Source organism: Psammomys obesus, unplaced genomic scaffold, assembly GCF_907164565.1.
Source record: "Psammomys obesus unplaced genomic scaffold, mPsaObe1.curated_primary_1811, whole genome shotgun sequence".
NCBI classification, from domain to species: Eukaryota; Metazoa; Chordata; class Mammalia; order Rodentia; family Muridae; genus Psammomys; species Psammomys obesus.
The window spans coordinates 36,437,472-36,457,868 of NW_026596051.1; the positions used below are offsets into that span (position 1 = coordinate 36,437,472).

The 20,397-nt window shown below is 46.4% G+C and overlaps 1 pseudogene; it reads right to left on the reverse strand.

Moving 5' to 3' along the window:
- Window positions 1–3,219: 3,219 nt before the first annotated feature.
- Window positions 3,220–20,397, reverse strand: part of LOC129688816 (60S ribosomal protein L26-like) — a 25,611-nt pseudogene continuing 8,433 nt past the window's right edge.

Sequence of the window (20,397 nt, forward strand, 5' to 3'; positions counted from 1 at the left end):
CCTCTGGCTTAAAATGGGCTGTTCTTCTCAACGTAATCTTTTCCCCCTCTAGCAAACAAATTGGCTAAGTCAGGGTGGGCAGCCGTGGCTTTCATCAGCCCTGGATAGATGGAATGGTGGCTTGCGCAATGGGGCGTACAGACTTTCCGGCTGCGATCTTCTGTACACATTTATCAGCAAGCAGGCGTGGGCGATGCTGCCGGCGGGAAGCAGCCCCTGAGAAAATAGTCACCTTTGTAAGTAAATAATTCCCAGTCCTGGGAGCAGCTGGGCTGTAACGCAGAGAGCAACAGCCAGTCTCCATTCAGCTGCATTTACACTGATTTTGAGCTGTTAGCAGGGTCCCAAGTTCCTGATCCTTAAGGAGGGCCGGGCCTCTGGCCACAGGGGCGGGGTCCCGGATCTTCAGACCTCTGTGCCTTTGGAAGGGGAGACCTTGAGGGCCTCTGCAGTTGATCACTGACTGCTCCAGGGACCAAGAAGGCTGCACCTGGCGAGGGAGGGCATGCATGCAAGTTCTCTCAAGAGGCCTTCATTTTCTTGCGTGGAAATTTTGATTGTTATTATATTTTGTCTTTCTGACATTTAAACTGCGCTTGTTATGTTTGACATTGATTACCTAGCAATGGCAGCTCCTTCCCAGGGCCCCTGCTTTTCCCCACGTAGAAAATTAGTAGGTTTAGCTTCATAGAGAAATTGAACAAAAAGCACAGAGTTGATGTTGTATATTCCCCCCCCACCCGTCATTAACATCTTGCCCTGAAGACAAATGACTTCCACAGCTGATGAACCAATATTGCTATCCACAGTTCGAAGGCAATGCTGTATCCCTTTGTATTGTACAGATCACAGCGGTGCCCCAGATGCTAATTTTGTTGTCGTTATTTTTAATTTTCCCTCTTTTTTTGTTTGTTTGCTTTGTGCTGAGACTTGCACCCCTTCATGCTAAGCACACTTTCTGCAACTGGGCAGCTCCACCCGCTCTGGTCTTTCCGTCACTGCAGCATCTGCCTCTCCATGTCAAGAGTTTCCTCCTGGGAGCATAGAGCACCTCCATCACGCAGTGCCCAGGCTGGAACCGCCTGAGAACAATGGAGTTGTTCTTGCTCACTGGGACAAACAGAGCTGGTTCGTGGTGCCAACGAGGGGATTCCCTAGCCCCTGAGAGGTCGCTGCGAGCAGTGTGGAGCAGTGGCTTTTTGTCCCCAAACACTCAGGTAATGTTTCTGCTCACCACCTTTCTCACTGATGTGTGTCTTCAGCTACTCAGAACAGTGGGCATTCACCAAGGCAGTTATTGTGGCCAAGGCATGGCCATGCCACTCTGCTTGGATAGTCAGTGGCCAAAGGAATGGGCCTGTCCTGTCCTGACTAGAACTACAGTGCTGGAGGGCAGGGTTGCTTCTGGATGGTGATGCCTCAGATCTGCTGCGGCTTCGGTGAGGCTTCTATGTCGGTGCCCAGTGAGGCTTCACAATGCTCAGAGTCTTTACAGGCTCTGAGGCCTCTCACTCAGCATGTTATAAGCAATGCTCTTTTTTTCATCTTCGGCAGTTTTTCTCCCAGTCAGTGTGATTCCCTTAGACTGCTGCTCCACCGCTCACACTTCTCCAGGGGCCTTCCTTTACATCTATCTCCTTTGTCTTGTCACCCTCTAAGAAGTCCTTTCTTCTTTTCTTTCTCAGTGGAGGGTACACTTATCCCAGAGAGGGACAAGGCTGGGGAATCTGATGGTAGGGGCTGCTGCTGCCCCATGAACCCTCTCCTAAGCACCGAGGCCCAGATTGTGGTGCTTGGAGGCAAACCAGGATGGACATGCCTTTTGTGTGGAGGACACAGCAAGGAAGAGAAGACAGAAGCTTGAAGAAGTGACTTTGAGGCAGCCAGGGTGGAGTGGAAGAGGTGTAGGCTAAGGGATCTGACGTGGAACAGACAGGCCACAAGAACGGCTGTTTTCTAAACCATGCAGACGTCCCCTGGATGCTTCTCAGAATTCTGGGGAGGAGAAGCTCCCAGAAAGCCTAATATGGGGCTTAGACTGCACCGGGAGGGTCCGGAAGTTTTGTCCAGAGGATCTTATATACACACCTTACTGGTGTAAAAACAGGTTAAGTGATGTTAGGAAAACAACCAAGAACACATACTTGCAAAGTGCTGAGATTTGAACCCAAGACTAGAGCTCTCCTTGATTTCTCCCATTGCAGATCCTGAATCTCTCTGCCTGGAGTAACTAATCTAGGTGAGATGTTCATTTTTTAAAAAAGCATTGATGGGGGCTTGATATGCTGGTTCATATCTGCAACCTCAGAAGTCAGGAGGCTGAAGCAAGAGGATGGCTCTAAGGCTGAGGCCAGCTTGGTCTGCAGAGTGACACCCTTTTTCTGAGCAAAATGCAGTAAAGGGAAACAGGAGCTGATGGTGGAGCCCTGTGACCCCACCCACTGGGAAAGCTGATTCGGGAAGATGGCAGATTCTCGACCTGCAGAGTAATGCAGGTGTGGGCAGGACTAATCAAAAGCATCCTTTACAGAACATTTGCTGGGCTTCTGACAGGGTTTGAGGCAGGGGAGCTGCCCAACAGAGAAGATGAAGAGAGTTACAACTACACAGCCCATCTACGTCTCTGGGCCTCAGCTTTCAAGTGTATAATATGAACATACTGAATGGTCAGGATTTACGTTCCAGAACTTTCGGTATAAAGCTAATTTTATCCCATGTTAGAAATGAAATTTTCTCTAGGATGTAAGTTTTACGACATAGCCCAAGCTAGCCCCAAACTCACTATGTAGCTGAGGGTGACCTTGAACTTTGGGGTCTAAAGATACTACCTTCTGACTGTCTGGGATTACAGGCCTGCATCACCATCCCCAGTTTATGCCATGCCAAGGACTGAACTCAGATACTTATGGGTGCTACCTGAGCAATTTTACCAACATAGGGCTAAGTCCTGAGCCTTCAATTTGGTGGTATTGCCTGGAAAGTAACCTTGGCCTCTTCTAACAATCTGATTGACAGCTGGAGGCCATGTTCTTTCTTTCTTTCTTTCTTTCTTTCTTTCTTTCTTTCTTTCTTTCTTTCTTTCTTTCTTTCTTTCTCCTTCCTTCCTTCCTTCCTTCCTTCCTTCCTTCCTTCCTTCCTTCCTTCCTTCCTTCCCTCCCTCCCCCCTCTCCCTCCCTCTTCCTGTGTAACAGTCTAATGAAAGCTGTATATGAGAGGCCTCTACTCCTGCATCTTCTCAGTTGTTTCTTCCTTGTATTTGCCCTTCTCCTTTCCTACTCCTTGAGACTTGGCTTTCCTCTCCAGGATCTTCTTGAGGTCTTTGTCCAGCTTTAGGCTGGTGATAACCACCTTGCTGGGGTGGATGCCCATGTGGACGGTTGTGCTATTAGCCTTTTCTTGATGAACTCGCTCAGTGCAGATGACATACCTGGACTACTTTGCCAATCTCCTGGCCTTTGTAGCGTCCTTGGACAACCTGACCTTCATTATCCTTTGGAATGAGCATGGAGTGAACATTATACTTCTGTCTCAGCTCTTTGGAAAGAGGGGAAGACATGATCTTCCCCTGGATGTGAGACGGTGCATTGAAATGCCCCTTGTGGTTCTTGCTTCAGTCAGAAATCACAAAGGAACTGAACTTTGTTTTGGCAGCTATGATCTGGCAATGGCCACAAAAGGACCCATTTCCTTTTTTTTTAATATTTTTTTTATTTTTAAATAATTTTATACATTCACTTGTATCCCAGCTGTAGCCCTCTCCCTCTTTCCCTCCTAATCCTCCCCTCCCTCCCTCATCTCCTCCCTGCCCCCTTCTGAGTCCACTGAGAGGGGGTGTACTCTTCTCCTTCCATCTGGCCCTAGCTTATCAGATATCTTCAGGATGGCTGAAATGTCCTTATCTGTGGCCTAGCAAGGCTGCTCCTCCCTCAGGGGGAAGGGGAAGCTCATGAGTTCATGTCAGAAACAATTCCTGTCCCCCTTACTAGGGAACCCACTTGGATACTGAGCTACCATGGGCTATGTCTGAGCAGGGTCATTTCCTTTTCAAAAAATGGAAAAAGGAGAACTGCTAAGAAAGCCTCATATCTATCTATCTATCTATCTATCTATCTATCTATCTATCTATCTATCTATTTTATAAGTTTCCTTTCTTTCTTCATCCTACAAAGATCTCAAAGCACAGCCAGACTCGAGTCCTGTGAAGCTGAAACAGGCCTATCCCAGGTAAGGCTGGAGACAAAGGCATGGCTGGGATGATGGCCTATGTGTGTCTCCAGTAAACTCCCTGGGCATGACCTGGTTACTCTGGGGACCCACTGCAGGCATCACATTCTGTCTTGGGTGCACACTACAGACTTGTTTATAAATTACCCTGCTGATTGAAGCTGGCATGGTGATCTCAACCCTCCTGTGAGCCCAGAGGGAAGCCAGCACATAATTTGAAGGCACCCTCTTTATTCATCCCAGGGAACAGCGCCTGTTGGGAAGCTTCCTACCCTTCCTTTATGCATGGGCAGTTGCTTTTGACCTCTGGCCTATGAAAGAACTTCACGGGAACCAAGCCACAATTCAGCCAGGGACTTAGTGAGATCATGGAGTCTGAGCAAGAGGCATCCTCTTGGTGTGCCTCTCCACCTGGCTGTACCTCAAGTTTCTTGATTGGAACTTTGACAGACAGAATAAAAATGCCTGCTGTACCTCAGACCAACTTCACAGGAAGCTATGAGGGCGAAGGCCCAAATCACTCTTTTATGAAGTTCTTGAAGTAGTTTTGATGTGTAAGTGGGCCCGCAAAATGCCCACTGGATGAAGGTACTGATCAAAGAACTGTGTTTAAAAAACTACTTCCTGTGGGTTTTCTTTGCTTTATTGAAAGCTCACATTTTTATTTTAAAAATTAAAAAGAAAACCTGAGCACTTTTAGCTTTGATCATTGATTGATAATCAGAATCCCCATATAGTCTCTTCCTCACCATAATGTCCAACATAAATGCTGCTTTCCATATCAAATAACAGACTTTGAATAACAGAGACTCAAATTTCATCTCTTAGAGATATTCTCACTAAGTAGACTCATGCACAGACCTAGTTTTGGCAAGAATTATGGTACTTATTACATGCCTGGCTTCCTGTGGCCCAGCAGTGTGGCTAGGCTGCTTTCCTCCTGCCTTGTGAAGTCTGTTTGCAGGTTTCTAGGGTGTTCCTGTGGGTAGAGCCTTTCTGTATTGGGGATGTGCCCACAGGCAATCTGTGTGAGTGTGCATGCAGACGGGCCCCAGGAAGAGGCTTCATGTCAGTCCTGTGCAAATCATCTTGAAATACAAGAGCTGTCTTCCTCCATCTCCATTTCCTTCTAAAAAATATCTTCAGCTATGTGTAAATCCACTTTCCAGCTTATTTTTCAGCTTCTTAAATACAGAAACATCTCACTAGGGGGCACTTCAAGACTGAATTAAAAAAAATCCACAGTCACTTGGTGACAATAGATTCCACTTCACCATTAACTAGGTAAACAGTCCTGCACAAAACAAAATATAAAAAATACATAAGGAATTAAATATGTATTTAGCTGAAACTGTGATTCAATTTCTCTGGGCTGTTTTCTATGCCTGTTTCCTTGAAGCTGGACACGGGAGGAAAGCGGCACTCTGGGCTTTCTGGAAATTTGGACTGGAAGATTAGAATAATAATGATCACAAGAATAATCATAATAGTCTCTTATCTGGCTTAAGATAGACACATTGCTTACGCCAGTGTTTTTATACAACTGGATGAGCCTTTTATGCAGATTTGTATTAAAAAAAATTCTTAGTTTCTTCATTCCCAGACAGTCTTAATAAGGGAGCTAGCGGCTTTCAGCTGGAGGGTTGCATTGAGGATTTTTCTGCAGAGAACAGGAGATCTGCAGGGGCATCTGGGACCTAAGTTGGAGACCTGGCCTGTCTACCTGACAGTGTAACCTTGCCCCTCTGTGGTTCTCTGCATCCCCAGGTGAAAACGCTTGTATTTCATGTCTCCAGTCTGACCTGCTCTCTCTCTTCAGCTGTTTCTATGAGGTTGGGTTATACACAGTGACTTTTTTTCTGCATGTCTGGAAGAGCAGTGGTACCAGAGGCAGCTCCGAGGAGAGAGAAAGATGGAGAGAGAGACAGAGACAGAGAGAGACAGGGAAAGGATGAATATAGTGTGAGTCCTGGTTCTTGATTTGCTGGCTACCATGCAAGATGTGATGGTTTCAGGAGCCTTTGAAACACCAGTGCCAGTGAATGAGATCTAGAGGCCACAGGTGATCGAGCGGAATGAGACTTGAGGCTCTGGTACAGTAGATGTCTTCCTGGCAGGCTGAGTATTTGATGTAGAGACAGACACAGATCAGGAGAAAACCAGCGGGAGTGGAAGAAGCATCACAGGTTAGGGTGACATTCGTTCCAACAAACCAAGAATGGCAAGGAGGGCCAGACCCACCAGCAGCGGGGGACAGCCTTGAGACAGGTCCTCTTGCCTGGTCCTCTCATTTTGTTGACAAATCGATCTCAGCTTTCTATACTCCAAGACTGGACAGCACATTTCTGTTGTTTGAGGCCACCAGTTTGGGGTACTTTGTTATGACGTCTCTGTGCAGGGGAGCACTTAAGCTCAGCCTTCTTTCCTGTAAGGGTGCTAGCCTGATCTAATGGGTGGCTGTTTGGGGGAGCTGCTAGCACAGGCTGGCCACCTGCTGGGGCTCATCGGCTCAGAGGATAGTGAGGATGGAGGAATGAATAAAAACCACCTATATTAAGTAGCTGCTAGAAACTGTGCATGCTGATCTTTAGTTCATAGCAGTAACTGTTTTACTGCTAAGAGAATGAAGACCCTGAGAGGTTAGCCATGCTGAAGGCTACAGATCGAGGAGGTGATAGACATCTAGCTGTGGAATTTGTCTCTGAAATCTGGACTCCTATTGTTCTTAGAACCAAGTGTCATTTGCCTACGTGGATAATTCTTCCTTTTTCTATCTCCCTCCCTTCCTTCCTCCTTCTTTTCCCTCATCTATCCCTCTCCCTCCCTCCATTTCTCTTTCTCTCCTTCTTTCCTTTATCTATCTGACAGAAGAAAATAATAAAATCTGCTTTATTCTAGTAAAGGATTGTTAGACTAGGCTCTACAGAACTATGACTCAACTTTCTAGAATGGTGCAGTTTCCTGGAAGAGTGTTGAATAGTAGAATCCAGAAGACTGTTAAAAGTGAGGCTATACAAAGACAATGGACATCAGAATCCAAACCCTGAGTATGAAGGACTGAAATACTAGGCTATCCTGCAAGAGGTAGGTTCTATGCAGCCGTTGAATATGTTTTTCTTGCAGTTTGCATCACCCAGTCCTTCTAAAGAGAGGCAGGCTCACTCCGTATCTGCTCTACTGGGGCTTTCTTGGCAATGCCAGCATGTCTCCATCATGTGTGGTTTTGGACCAGCTGTAAAATCTTCATCTTCACTATGGACTTTTTTGAGGCACTGACCTCAGGAGGTTTTTAAAATGTATTTTTATTCCTGAGCTATCACTATGCCTTTCAGAATACTCATTTCCTAGGACTATCATAGCATCCTGAAACAAATTGTGTGACTTAAAACAAGCAAACAATCATGAATATATCCTTTTGATTAGAAGGCCTGAGGAATCAAAGTGTAGCCAAGGAGACAGTTTCTCTGAAGGCTCGGGGAAGCGTTCTTTCCTCTCTTGGCTTCTCATTGTTGCCATACCCCTTGAGTTTTGAGGCTGTGGGAATAGAGCTTAAGCCTCTGAGGACTTCCCAGATTTCCTGCGAATTCTAGCTCAGGTTGACTCTGTCTCAGCTTGATTACATGTACAAAGACCCTATTTCAAAGTAAGGTCACATTTTTTAAGTTACAAAACAACATTCACAAGTTAGCAACATGTCATTTGAGGGAACCTGACTGAACTCCCCGTCCTGGGTGAGAGCTGCAAAGATTTCCTTTGGAGGCTCTTGCCAGGCTTCTTCCTCATAGTGAAGCACAGTCGTGCATTTCTCCTGGAACTCGGGAGACTGTGGAGCCTTGTTCTCACTGGCTCTGGCTGACAAGCACAGGGACCCTGCCAATGGGCCTGCAAGCCTGCATAGGAATGAGATTGGGCTCGCTGAGTTCCCGAATGTGGGGGAGACAGAATAAAAAAGTCCTTCTCTTGGGATGTCTCGTTCCATTTAGCAGCTCTCAGCCCAGTGCTGGGGTTAAGTCCCCGTTTCCACTCCTGAGTGCTCAGCTCTGGGCCTTGCACCTGTCCCTCTTCATTTTCCACTTCAGCTCTGGCTAATGATGTTGGCCAGCAGATCTGAGGGGTGGGGGAATGTGTCCCAACTACAAATCAGTTTGGGGAAGCCACAGCCCTCTCACTGAGTTAGGACCGAAAAACCCCAACGCAGCTGTTGAGTGTAGCCTACCTAGTGCCATGCATGCTCTGGCTGTGGATATCCCTAGGGAAGAGATTGTTCTCATCATGTGAACCTCCTAGAAAACAGCCAGAGCTACAGAAACGGCACGAGACACCACCACCGCCACATGCACTTTTCTTTTCTTAGGTACTTATCCGTTCTTTCCATAAAACAGGAGCTATTTAGATCTGTTGCCTTTTGACTGTCTTTTCAAAGTGCGTGTCCAGTCAACTGCACGCTAGTCTTGAAAACACCATCTGCTTTCCGTTCTCCTCAGTACAGGGAGGTGGTGGAATGGGAGCGTAGCACGGTCTACGCTCTCGGGATCAGCAGCAATTGAGGAAGCGACCCACTTCCTTTTGGCGCAGCAGCTTTCTGCCTTCACTGGACACTCCTGCCCAGAACTCTGTTCTTCCCCGTCACCAGCCTGTTCTCCATCAGGGCACTCAGGAGCCATGCAGAGATGTTAAGTACCGAGGGTTGCTGGACACTTTTGTTGCTGTGCTCTGAAAAGCCGACTGCTTTTTACAAACACATTAAACATTAATACCTACAGAATGGGCAGTTTTATAGTGTACAAGCACGCGTTTCCCGGACATGGATTTATTTATTTTTTATTAATGTAACCTTAGCATGCCACATATTTCTCTCTGAGCTCCAGATCTGAAAGGCCCTGGCTGGACCTGATGAATTCTTTATGATTCCATTTAAGACCAAGGGAACCAATGAACTCACCCCCATTTACATTTCAGTGGAGTCTCATAAGTAATGCATGTGGGCATGCTGCTCGACTTTCCTACTGTCGCTGGGACAGCCTTTAATACCTCATCACATGGGCGACCTTTTCAGCAGGCAGGGAACGGAGGCGTGTTCTCAGACTGCTGTCTTTTTCTTGCCTCAACTACTTGAAACTTCCCCTGTAGCCAGGGGCAGGCTGATCCTGAAGGGCCATCTCCGGAATGCTTTCTCTTCTCATTTCCCTGCTTGAACCTGTTTGGTCTGTGGCTTGTGCCACCACCTCTAAGTAATGCCTTGAGAGTGCTGTTGTAGCCAGCTGGCAGAAGCCTGAACTCCTGGTGGCTGTTACACTGGGGGATTGTAGTGTTCTTTCTCATCTGGCTTTCCTGAGGTGACATCCATGGGGCAGACCTGGTGTGGGTGTCTTCATATCCGTCCCCTGTGCAGTGGTGCCATCTTTACATGGCCTAAGTCATATTAGCCCACAACTTGCATAGAATCTTCCAGTGCTCCCCAGTCTTTGACTTATGCCTGGACTGTGAATTCCAGACTTGCCAGCTTCTACAGGCTTCCTACACCAGGTCTTTAAAGAAAAGTCTCTCTATAGTAGTACTTATATATCAGCTCTCTCTCTCTCTCTCTCTCTCACACACACACACACACACACACCACACTTTAGGAATCTTGTTCTAAGAACTTAACTAGCATGTTGCAAGGAAGCTCACGCTACACGGACATGCTACATGTGACATTGATTCAGCCAGCCAGCCACCCCAGCATAGAGGCCAGCATCAGGACTGCAGCAGCAGCTCCAAGCACACAAAACTCCAACATTGCCTTAGCGGCCCTGAATGATGTCTGTTCAAACCAGGTAGGGCACCAACAAAAGATCAAAGAGTAGTTCCACCTAAATCTAGCTAGTGAACTACTGAGTTTCTTGGGGTTGCTTATAGAAGTTCGGGGTGGGGTGGGGTGGGGCTTACTTCCAGGAGGAGGAGTCACTCAAGGGACAGCTGCCTCGCTTAAAAAAAAAATCTACCCAGGATGAGCATGGGTGATGGTTGGTGAAGGCTGCATTCTTGTAGCTCCCTGCACAGTTTGCAGACAGCTCAGTGGCCAGAGTGTCCTCTCCCCAGCATTTCTTATTGCTCACATACCCTTGTAGGGTGTGGCCTTGTGAATCTTAATTTTCAAGAGCTTTCTGGCCTTCTAAGTTTCTTTTGCATCCCTGGTCAGGCATGTTTCTTTCTGAATCTAAGGAATGCCTCTCCTCCCCGAGGAGGGAATGTTCCCTTTCAAAGGAAATAGCTAGACAGAATGAGGTGGTCCCAGGATCCCTCCTTCAAGATGCCCCAAGGGGTAAGAGGAACAGAGAGGAGCTGTTTCCACTGAGTCTGGCCTTCCTGAATCTTTCTCACAAAACCAATCATCATTATTATTGAGAGCTACTGTTTTTTGGTTAATTTTAATGAAGCAAACAAAAAATATGACAGGAATATTCTCTGCTTTATACTATTAGCTTTATACTTTATATTATTTGTCATTTTGTTAATTATCTGTCTCCTCCATTAAATATATATTCCCAAGGAAAAGAATATTTTTTTCTGTTTTGTCTATTACTACATTTTTAGTGCCTATAAGTATGTGGCTTGTAGGCTGCCAGTGAATATTCCTTCCATTAATCCATTGAATGATTTTTTTTCTTCCCTCCCACTTCCTTCTATGTTTCAAGTTTTCTTTTCTCTAATTAATTCTCTTTCTTGATTCTTCCTTTGAAAATTGTTTTGTAACCACTCAAATGGTGCATGAATAGGTTTCCTTGTGAAAACCAAAATGCTTCGGATAAAGCTAATTTCCCTTCGTTTGCAATCTGCTCTCAAACATGGTCCCGCTTCTTCACTTCCACTTCTTTAATTCTGATTCTGTCTTCCTCCCATCCCTCAGCACCCCCAGGATGGATGGGAACCATATCCATCATGGATCAGCACTTGCTGTGCATGCCGCCCCTATTCTGACACTGACCTGGGAACTCTGGAGTCTGGATAGCTGCTCTGCATCAGTTTCCTTTTCTAGCACTTCCTTCACATTATAGTTGGCTGTCTTCAAATGCTACTTTGAGGAAAAACTTGCCTTCAAAGCTTCCAAGGACTCCTTATTATTTAGAATTCAAAGTCTGAGCTGTAACCTAAGTTTAACCTTTTATATTGCAAGCTACAGTAGTTTAGATCTTTAAGTCCATCAGAGGTGAATGCATTCTGTAGTCTTGGTCTATGGTTGGGTAATTCTGGGAGGTGGCAGCTTCTTTATTTTTAAATTTTTTTTTTTACTATTAATTACACTTTATTCATTTTGTATTCCCCCATAAGCCCCTCCCTCCTCCCCTCCCGATCCCACATTCCCTCCCCCTTCCTAATGCATGCCCCTCCCCAAGTCCACTGATAGGGGAGGTCCTCTTCTCCTTCCTTCTGATCTTAGTCTATCAGATCACTTCCGGAGTGGCTGCATTGTCATCTTCTGTGGCCTGGTAAGGCTGCTCCCCCCTCAGGGGGAGATGATCACAGAGCAGGCCAATCAGATTATGTCAGAGGCAGTCCCTCTTCCCATTACTATGTAACCCACTTGGACACTGAACTGACATGGGCTACATCTGTGCAGGGGTTCTAGGTTATCTCCATGAATAGTCCTTGGTTGGAGTATGAGTCTCTGGGAAGTTCCCTGTGTTCAAGTTTTCTGGTTCTGTTGCTCTCCTTGTGTGGTTCCCGTCCTCTCCAGCTCTTACTATTTCCCACTTCTTACATAAGATTCCATGCACTCTGCCCAACAGTTGGCCATAAGTCTCAGCGTCTGCTTTGATTGTCTGCAGAGCAGAGGCTTTCAGAGGCCCTCTGTAGCAGGTTCCTAGGTTGTTTCCTGTTTTCTTCATCTTCTGATGTCCAGCCTCTTTGCCTTTCAGGATGGGGATTGAGCATTTTAGTCAGGGTCCTCTCTCTTGCTTAGTTTCTTTAGATGTACAGTTTTTAGTAGGTGTATACTATGTTATGTCTATATGAGTGAGTATATACTGTGTGTGTCTTTCTGCTTCTGGGACAGCTCACTCAGGATGATCCTTTCTAGGTCCCACCATTTACCTACAAATTTCATGATTTCCTTATTTTTCATTGCTGAGTAATACTCCATTGTGAAGATATACCACAATTTCTGCATCCATTCCTCAGTTGAGGGGCATCTGGGCTGTTTCCAGCTTCTGGCTATTACAAATAAAGCTGCTACAAACATGGTTGAGCAAATGTCCTTTTTGTGTACTTGAGCCTCTTTTGGATATATGCCTAGGAGTGGTATGGCTGGGTCTTGAGGAAGCGCTATTTCTAGTTGTCTGAGAAAGCACCAGATTGCTTTCCAAAGTGGTTGTACCAGTTTACATTCCCACCAGCAGTGGAGGAGAGTTCTCCTTTCTCCACAACCTCTCCAGCATGTGTTGTCACTTGAGTTTTTGATCTTGGCCATTCTGATGGGTGTAAGGTGAAATCTCAGGGTCATTTTGATTTGCATTTCCCTAATGGCTAATGAGGTGGCAGCTTCTTAAGAGGCAAGGCCTAGGTCATTAGGGAGGTACCTTTGAAGAGGGTGGTCGGACCTCAGACTCTCCTCATCCTATTGAATTTCCTGGCCATAGAGTGTGTAGTTTTGATCAACATGTCTAAATATTATGTGTTAGCGTACCATAGCAGACTGGAACCATCAGTACTATGAGCCAAAATAAATCCATTCTTTATTTTACTGCATTGATTGATTATCTCAGGACTTTGGTTATTGTGGTGGAAAGCTGACTGACATCAAGCCTTTCCTTAGCTTCTCTTTCTTCTTTTCCATTGTGAATCACCTGCTCTGGCTGCAGTGGGAGCTTCCAGTGGGGCTGAACCATCTCTGTCTGCAAGGTTGCCCACCCTTTCTTAATGCCGTCCCTATTTAGAAGTTCCTGCCTCTCCCAGATACTGTCCCTATTCCTTCCTTCAGACAGTCCTCTCTGGGCTTCAGACATGTGCTGGTTTCTCTTTGAGGGTTCCTTCACGGGCTGCATATTGGTTTTCTGTGGTGTAAACAATGGTTTAGAGCTACTGAAGATGGGGCCATGCTGTACATGCTTTATGCTTCAGACATCCAAGGTAGTACTGAGGCTTTTAGAGGTTTCTGCCAGTGCTTCTATGACTATCCCACTGCCTTAAGGAGGGGACATTCTTGAGGGCCCTGTGGATTGATATTCATTTTCAAAACTTGAACCAGTGGCCAGAAGGATTGAAAGCACTGGAAAGCTGGTTGGTTTCTCCTCAATGGCTCCATTTTCCAGTATTTCTTGTCCAGAGTCTTTGGTGTTAAGAGCAATTGTTCTACTACACAGAATGCAAAACATTGTTCTATAGGAATGGTTTGAGGATTATAGAATCGTGACAACATACCTTATCTGCCTTTGATAGGGGACAATGCAGAGCTTGGGGCAAAGGAGGGAGAGAGTCCGTCTTCACTGATGGGGCTGTGGTGGTTCCTCAGAGCACTAGAAACTTCGTCATTTACTGATTAGTGTTTTTGAGCATCTTTGGGCATAGGATAGGGAAGTGGCCAAAGAAGCCATGTGGATTTGCCTTCAGTGAGCTTATAGTCTACTAGGAGAAACAGATAGAAAACTGGCAAGTAAATTCTAACCCAACATGGTCGGAGTGATGATTGCAATAAGTTAGGAAACCATGATCACATCAAGGGGACATGGGCCTAGAAAGTGGAACACTGAAAATATAAAGTTTGCCAGAAAATCTGCCCAAGGAGGCACAGCACAGTGACTTAGAGCAGGGAGAAAAGGGAGCCAAAGGCAGATGGAGCTTAGGTCAGAAGAGGAGAGAGGATGGAATGTAGCAGGGCAGAACGGCCAGCACACTCCCAGGAACTTGGGATCTGTCTACAAGGGCAAGACTCCACAAATGGAAATGTTGTTAAAACTAAATCTTGTTCCCACAAGGATCAGGGGAAGGCCAGGCCAGCTGTCTGCACTTGAAACACCTGTGATGAGGTTCTGCTTGTCCTCTTGTGGGTACAGACAGTGGAATGGCATGTGGGCCATTGTCACATTGGTGTATTGGGAACACAAACCAGATATTGCTGTGATATAAAATATATGTGGTGTGGTGGGGAGGCTTTCCTTAGCCTATCCCAGGGACCACCACACCATTAGCCAAATGTCTCTCTTCTTTCCACTCTCCTTGTATTTGTCCTTGGCTTGAAGTCTCCTTCTCCTCTCCCTGCTGCCTCCTTCCCAGGCCACCTTCCCCCACCTCTATCTTATATAGAGGAGCCCTGTTTGCCTCTGTAATCCCAAGACTGCTGATCTGAGGACCCGAGTAGGTTTATCAGAGCATTCAAATGACAACATAGATCCTTCCCCAGGGGGAAGGCTCCTCATACCAGCCACTGAGAAGGAAAATGTCACTGTAGGGGAAGATAAAGGAAGCCTAGGAAGAGTGGTGACAGGAGAGACGTCCCCACTCCTAAATACCCTGGAGTCCCCCTTCTCTGGGCTCTTGTTGCACATTTTCAGGTAGTGAGCTCACCAGCAGAGTAGAGAAGCTACTGAGAGCTGGCATTCTGAACCAGCCTGAGCTTGTCTCTTTCTCTTTTCCTTCTATTTCCCATTTTACCCTTCGTGTCCAGCACAGGCTCACTAAAGGTTTATTCCAGTCTAGAAGGGGAATGAGACATTCAGTAAGGAGAGAACTATTTTCTAGATTGTTGTGAGAAATTTTGAGGGGCCTGATGTCCACTGACTCCTGACTCCCAGGCAATCTTCATCTCCCATGGCGACAACGGGCATACTGTACCATAAGCTCTCCCATTGGATACAGGTTCAGATAAAGCCACTTCTATAGGAGTTTTGGTCTTGAGACCAGACCCTTGTTAATCTCTGCCTAGTGAAGTAGGCTGGATGCCAGGACAATGGCTCTGAGGAAGGGCTGTTTTCTGTGCCCCCATGTGAATGTAAAGAAAAAGGAGTGTGCAAGAGAGAAGAGTCAAGCAAAACCCACACCCCCAAACAGAGGAATTTCCAAGAGTCTGGAGCTGTTCCACTGCAGGCTCTAGATGCCCTGGCCCTGGGTGCCTCCCTTTCTGCCCTCTCACTTCAGGGGCTCACAACTGACAAAATCTACCCCCCCCCAAAAAAAAACTGATTTGAATTGTGCTTCTGTTGCATGTAACTAAATTGTTACAAGGAAGAGCTAACACAGGATACAATAGGGTGCTTTACAGTGGCTTCCTTGGAAATAGACAAACAGGTGCAGGTTTGGGAAGAAGGCCTGGGAAGTGCCCAGCCCAGTATCTGCCAGTGAGCAGAACCGGGATATGTTCCCTTCCGCTGCATTAGCTTCTCTTCCTGGAAGCCCATGTCAAGTCCGCCTCTGGAAAGCAGAGTCACTCTGAAGCAGACTATGTGCGCCCTTGCGGAGGCTCAGTCCCTTGAGTGCTAGGAAGCCATGTGGGTCAGCTAATGCCTCTCTCCTGTCCTACTTGGCCGTGGGCTCTGAGAGAATATGTCCTTAATACATAGCCAGAATCACATCAGGAAGGTCTGAGTCAGAGGCATGAAGACGGGGAACTCTGTTACTGGAAAAATCAAAGCTTGTAAGAGAATAGGTTTTATGTGGGGCACCAGTCATGGGTCTTTGTTTGATTGCTTTATTGAGACCTGGTCGGGCTTAATCTTCTTGAGCTCTCAGTGTGCTTCCTCCTGGCATCCGCAGGTTAAAATCTCCACTTCCCTTCACTGGGCCTTTGGGAAGTGATTAGCCTTTATGAATGAGATTAGTGTCCTCAGCTGAAGAGGCCCCAGGGACACCTTCAGCTTTGACACAGCCTATGGAGGGAGGGACACAGCTAGGAGGTGTCATCAATAAACCATCCCAAACAGGTGAAGACTGTCACTTTATCATTGCCCAGAACAAGTCCCTGAATGTAAAGTAGCCCAGCCCCCTAGCTTTTTGCATATTTCCTTTCTAAGTGGTTGGCCATCCATTGATCCCTGACTTCTGTTAGCAAAGCATGCTTTGAATAAGCCATTACACAAGACCCAGGTTTGCCTTTAAGTTGTTTAGAGCCCTGTCTTGTGGGACAGTTGCTAAGTCCCAGAGTGCGTTGGGTAACTTTACATGAGGGGAAAAAGCTACAACAGTTAGTCATTAAATGAATCAAAAGCACTCTAAAAACTAACTTAAAAAATATATATATGGGAGGCGGACGGGGCGAGCCACACAAGAGCTTTACTGGCAGTTTAGGGACAGCTGTCATCAGAAATTCGAAGACTCTGATGTCTGTATGGAAGTCCCAGCAAGTGTCCGGGCTGGGGCTGTGCCGCCCCACTGATTACCATGCAGGCTGCACAACATAAATGGTTGTAACCTTTCGGCAAAGCACAGAGTCAGGGATTGTTAATCCCTAGGGAAGTTATTCACGGCCATAGTGTCAGCCTGATCGGTATAATTCTTGCTCTTATTCTCTGATTTAAAAAGAAAAAGTGTGAGGTTCCTGTCTGGACAGTAGCCCAGCCTCCTTTTCGTTGTGGGCACATTAGTAAAATTGATCTCTGTAAGAGTTCTTCAAGGCAAATTACTTAACAGCATCATTTAGGGTGGTGTGGTGGGAGAGAAGTTGGTGGGACCAGGATTCAGGCAAGTTGCTAATGCTTAGATTTAGTGAGGCCTTCACATTTTACAAAACAGCCCTGGCCACTGCCTGGTGGAAGGCAGCTGCTCTTTCCGCCTGGAAACAGCCCCTCAGTGGGCAGCTCTTGGCAAGAATTGCATTAAGGCAACTCATTTGCAGGTGATGTGAATTTTATGTATTCCTTTCAATTCACACCTTGGGTTCCTCAGGGTAACGGCACAATTTAGACTGATTTTATAGTGGAGAGCTCTCAGCCTTTTGATTCCAGAGTTTTGATTTTTTTTTTTTTTATATTTATAAAATGTGCAATAGGGTGGGAAGAAAAGAAAAAAGGAAAAAGAAAAAAAAAAGGTAAATAGAGTGGACTTGGGTATTACCAAACCTAAAAGCTGTTTTGCTGAGAGTCTTGAGACAGCATTGGACCCTTGGCACAGGCAGCAGGGTCTGGGGACAGGAGATCTTAAAGCAAAGGTTCGGTGGCATGAAGTTGCTTGGTACATGAAGCATCAGGGCTGGCCCGGGGCAGGATGAATGGTCCCCCTTGGGCCAGGACTAGCACCTGGAGCTCAACTTAAAGAGGCACTAATGGGCCCGGCAGCGAACAGTGCAACGTTTGAAACATTAAAATGTCTGCAGAGGCATGGGTGCTGAGTGAAGATGGGCTCTAACTGTCGCGTTTGAGTTATTCACCTTGCCCTCCTCAGCTGGCTTTCTTCACCCATGGGGCACACACACAGTTCCTGCCAGTGGCTACATCCTGCCATCACCTTGGCTAGGTACCAACGATGGGTTAGGGCACCCGTCCTGGCATGTTTCCCACTTTCTTCGTAAGAATAATGCCATGAGTCAGCTGCATTGTAGACTAACATCCACGTTTGATACCGTAGTTAGGTACCACACTGGTGACATGAATCAGGCAAGCAGGGAGCAGGGATTCAATTGGTCTGGGGAAATAATCATTCCTTCTTGGGACTCTTCGTCTCATTAATGGAGGAATTTATAAACAGACTCACACGGAAGCTCCACGGTAGTATTGTTAGGGTTTAAAAGAAAAACCTCAAGAAGAGGAGAATGAGAAGAAGAGAAGGGAAAAAAAAATTCATGCTATTAGGGTTCAGCTGGCTTGGAGGTCAGTCATATTTAGGGAAGGGAGATTTAGAGAAAGAGTAAGCAAGACTATGACAAAGGAAATCAAATAAAATCGCGCCTAATCAAAGTCCTGTCTCTATATGTGCCTATTGGAATGCTCATGAGCAAATAACTTAAATTCTCATTTTATCTCCATCTCTCTTTTTTCCTTAGTCCTCCCCTCCCTCTTACAACTCTAGATTCCTATTCTCTTTTTCCTATTTGCTTTTGACCAATTCCTATGAAACCCTTTTCAGGGCCTAGCACATGGTCAGGGTCTTACAGAGCACCCTATTCTTCAACACTGTGTGTGTGTGTGTGTGTGTGTGTGTGTGTGTCTGTGTGGTGTATGTTTGTATGTGGTGTATATGTTATGCAAATGTGTGTATGTGTGTTTATATGGTGAGTGTGTTTATGGTGTGTGTATGTTTATGTGGGATGTGTATGTATGTGTGTTGTATATGGGGTGTACGTGTGTGTGGTGTGTGTTGGTGTGTGTGTGAGGTATGTGTATGCGTGTATGCTGTATCTATATGTATGTGTGTATGTATGTGGTGTGGGTGGTGTGTATATGTGGTGTGTGTATGTGGTGTGTGTGCTGTGTATATGTGGTGTGTGTGCTGTGTATGATGTGTATGTATGTGTGTCTCTGTGTGTTTGTGTGTGTGTGTGTGTCCACATGTGCCCATATGGAGGTCAGTGATCAACCTCAGCTATTACTAAGGAGCCATACATCTTGTTTTATTAAAACAGGATCTCCTACTAGGATCTGGGGCTCAGTGATTAGAATAAGCTGTCTGGCTAGCAGGCCCCAGTGATTTGCTTGGTCTGCATCCTTAGTTGTGGGGTTACAAGCACAGCACAGCACAGCGGCTAGCTCTTTTTATGTGGCTCTAGGTATCCAGCCCATGTCCTCAGGCTTTCCAGGCAAGCCCTTCCTGACTGACCCAGCTCACCCCTGCGGGGCTCTTTTCCAAGCCTGCAGGCAATGGAATAAGAAGTTGCGACTACCAAGAACAACTGTGTGGTCTGTGACTACTTGGGCATTGGTCAGGCTCCAGAATTCCCCCCAGAGCTCTGCACTGCCCACAGACCTTAATGACATCATTAGCAGAATACAGAAGTGCCTGTGGGGTCCACAGCAGGGGGTGTCTCCTCAGTGATGGAAAACCCAGCAGCAAATGACAACCCTGCGTGCCTAGCGCTGTGGCAGCCAGGTTCACCTGTTGCTGGAGCGCAGGTCCCAAAGGTGGATATGCAGCTCTTCCTAAGGCACGGGATGGCCGGCCTTGTGCATGTTTGCCTCAGACAAGACTCGGCAGCTCCTTTTTTCCACTCTCAGCCTTTCGTCACATAAACAAAAAGATTTTGTGTGTTCCCTGCATTTACATGTTTTCATAGATAATGTTCAGTACCCCTGTGATTTGAAGCCTGTGACAAGACACACAATTAAACTCCTAAGCAACAGACACAGGAAAAACAAAGGCCTCCCCAAACCAAAAACCAACAAAGCCTGAGCGCGTCTTTGGGCTGTATACGTCCACAGTTCACACTGTGCTGAAAATGCAGATGCCAGGTCCACGGGGAGATGAAAATAACAGAGCAGCCCCAGTTCTCCCAAGGACCCTGAGTTTTGTGAAGTTCAAGGTAGGCATTTTAGGAATTCTGCATTTTCAAGCTTGCTGCCTAGGTGAGGACGGGCATGAAATTCAAATCTCCTGTTCTGCTGTCTCCCGCTGCTTCCCAGCTCAGTGAGAACCTTAGAACACCAGTTCCTTTTTACGCCTCCAGTTTATTCTGCACCGCGCCCTGAGGCAGTGCTCACACATGAGGGACGGTGCTACAGATGGCAGGCGCCCTGCTGCTTCCTGTGCCCGACAAGCAAAGGGCAGAGATAGACTGCGGGGCGGGGTGGGGGGGCAGAAGGGAAGGGTGGAGGCATCACAGGGGCCGGAGGAGGTGATGGGAAACAAGACTGCTTTAGAACTCAGTATGCAGAGTGGAAATGTAGATGGTCCAGTTTACGACAGCTCCACCAGACCTTCTTTACGTGGCCATGGCATGAAAGCCATGTGCACTGAGGAAAATCCAGACTTCAAATTTGTTTTTTTCGGCTGAAGAGTAAAGAAGATCCATTCTGTTTTGTTTTGTTTTGTTTTGTTTTCTGGATGTGTAGCATTCAGTGACTTGTTGGAGATGTTCTGCACTTTAGCGTGCACTAGGCTTTGTGAGGATGATTTGGCCCAACAGTAGGTTGAGGCATGTGTTCTGATCATGTTTACAGCTCGTTAGGGTGATCTCCAGTTGTCAGTAGGTTAGATTCAGCAAGTGCATTGTATGTGTGTATGTGTGTATGTCTCTGTGTGTGCCTGTGCATATGTCTCTGTGTGTGCCTGTGC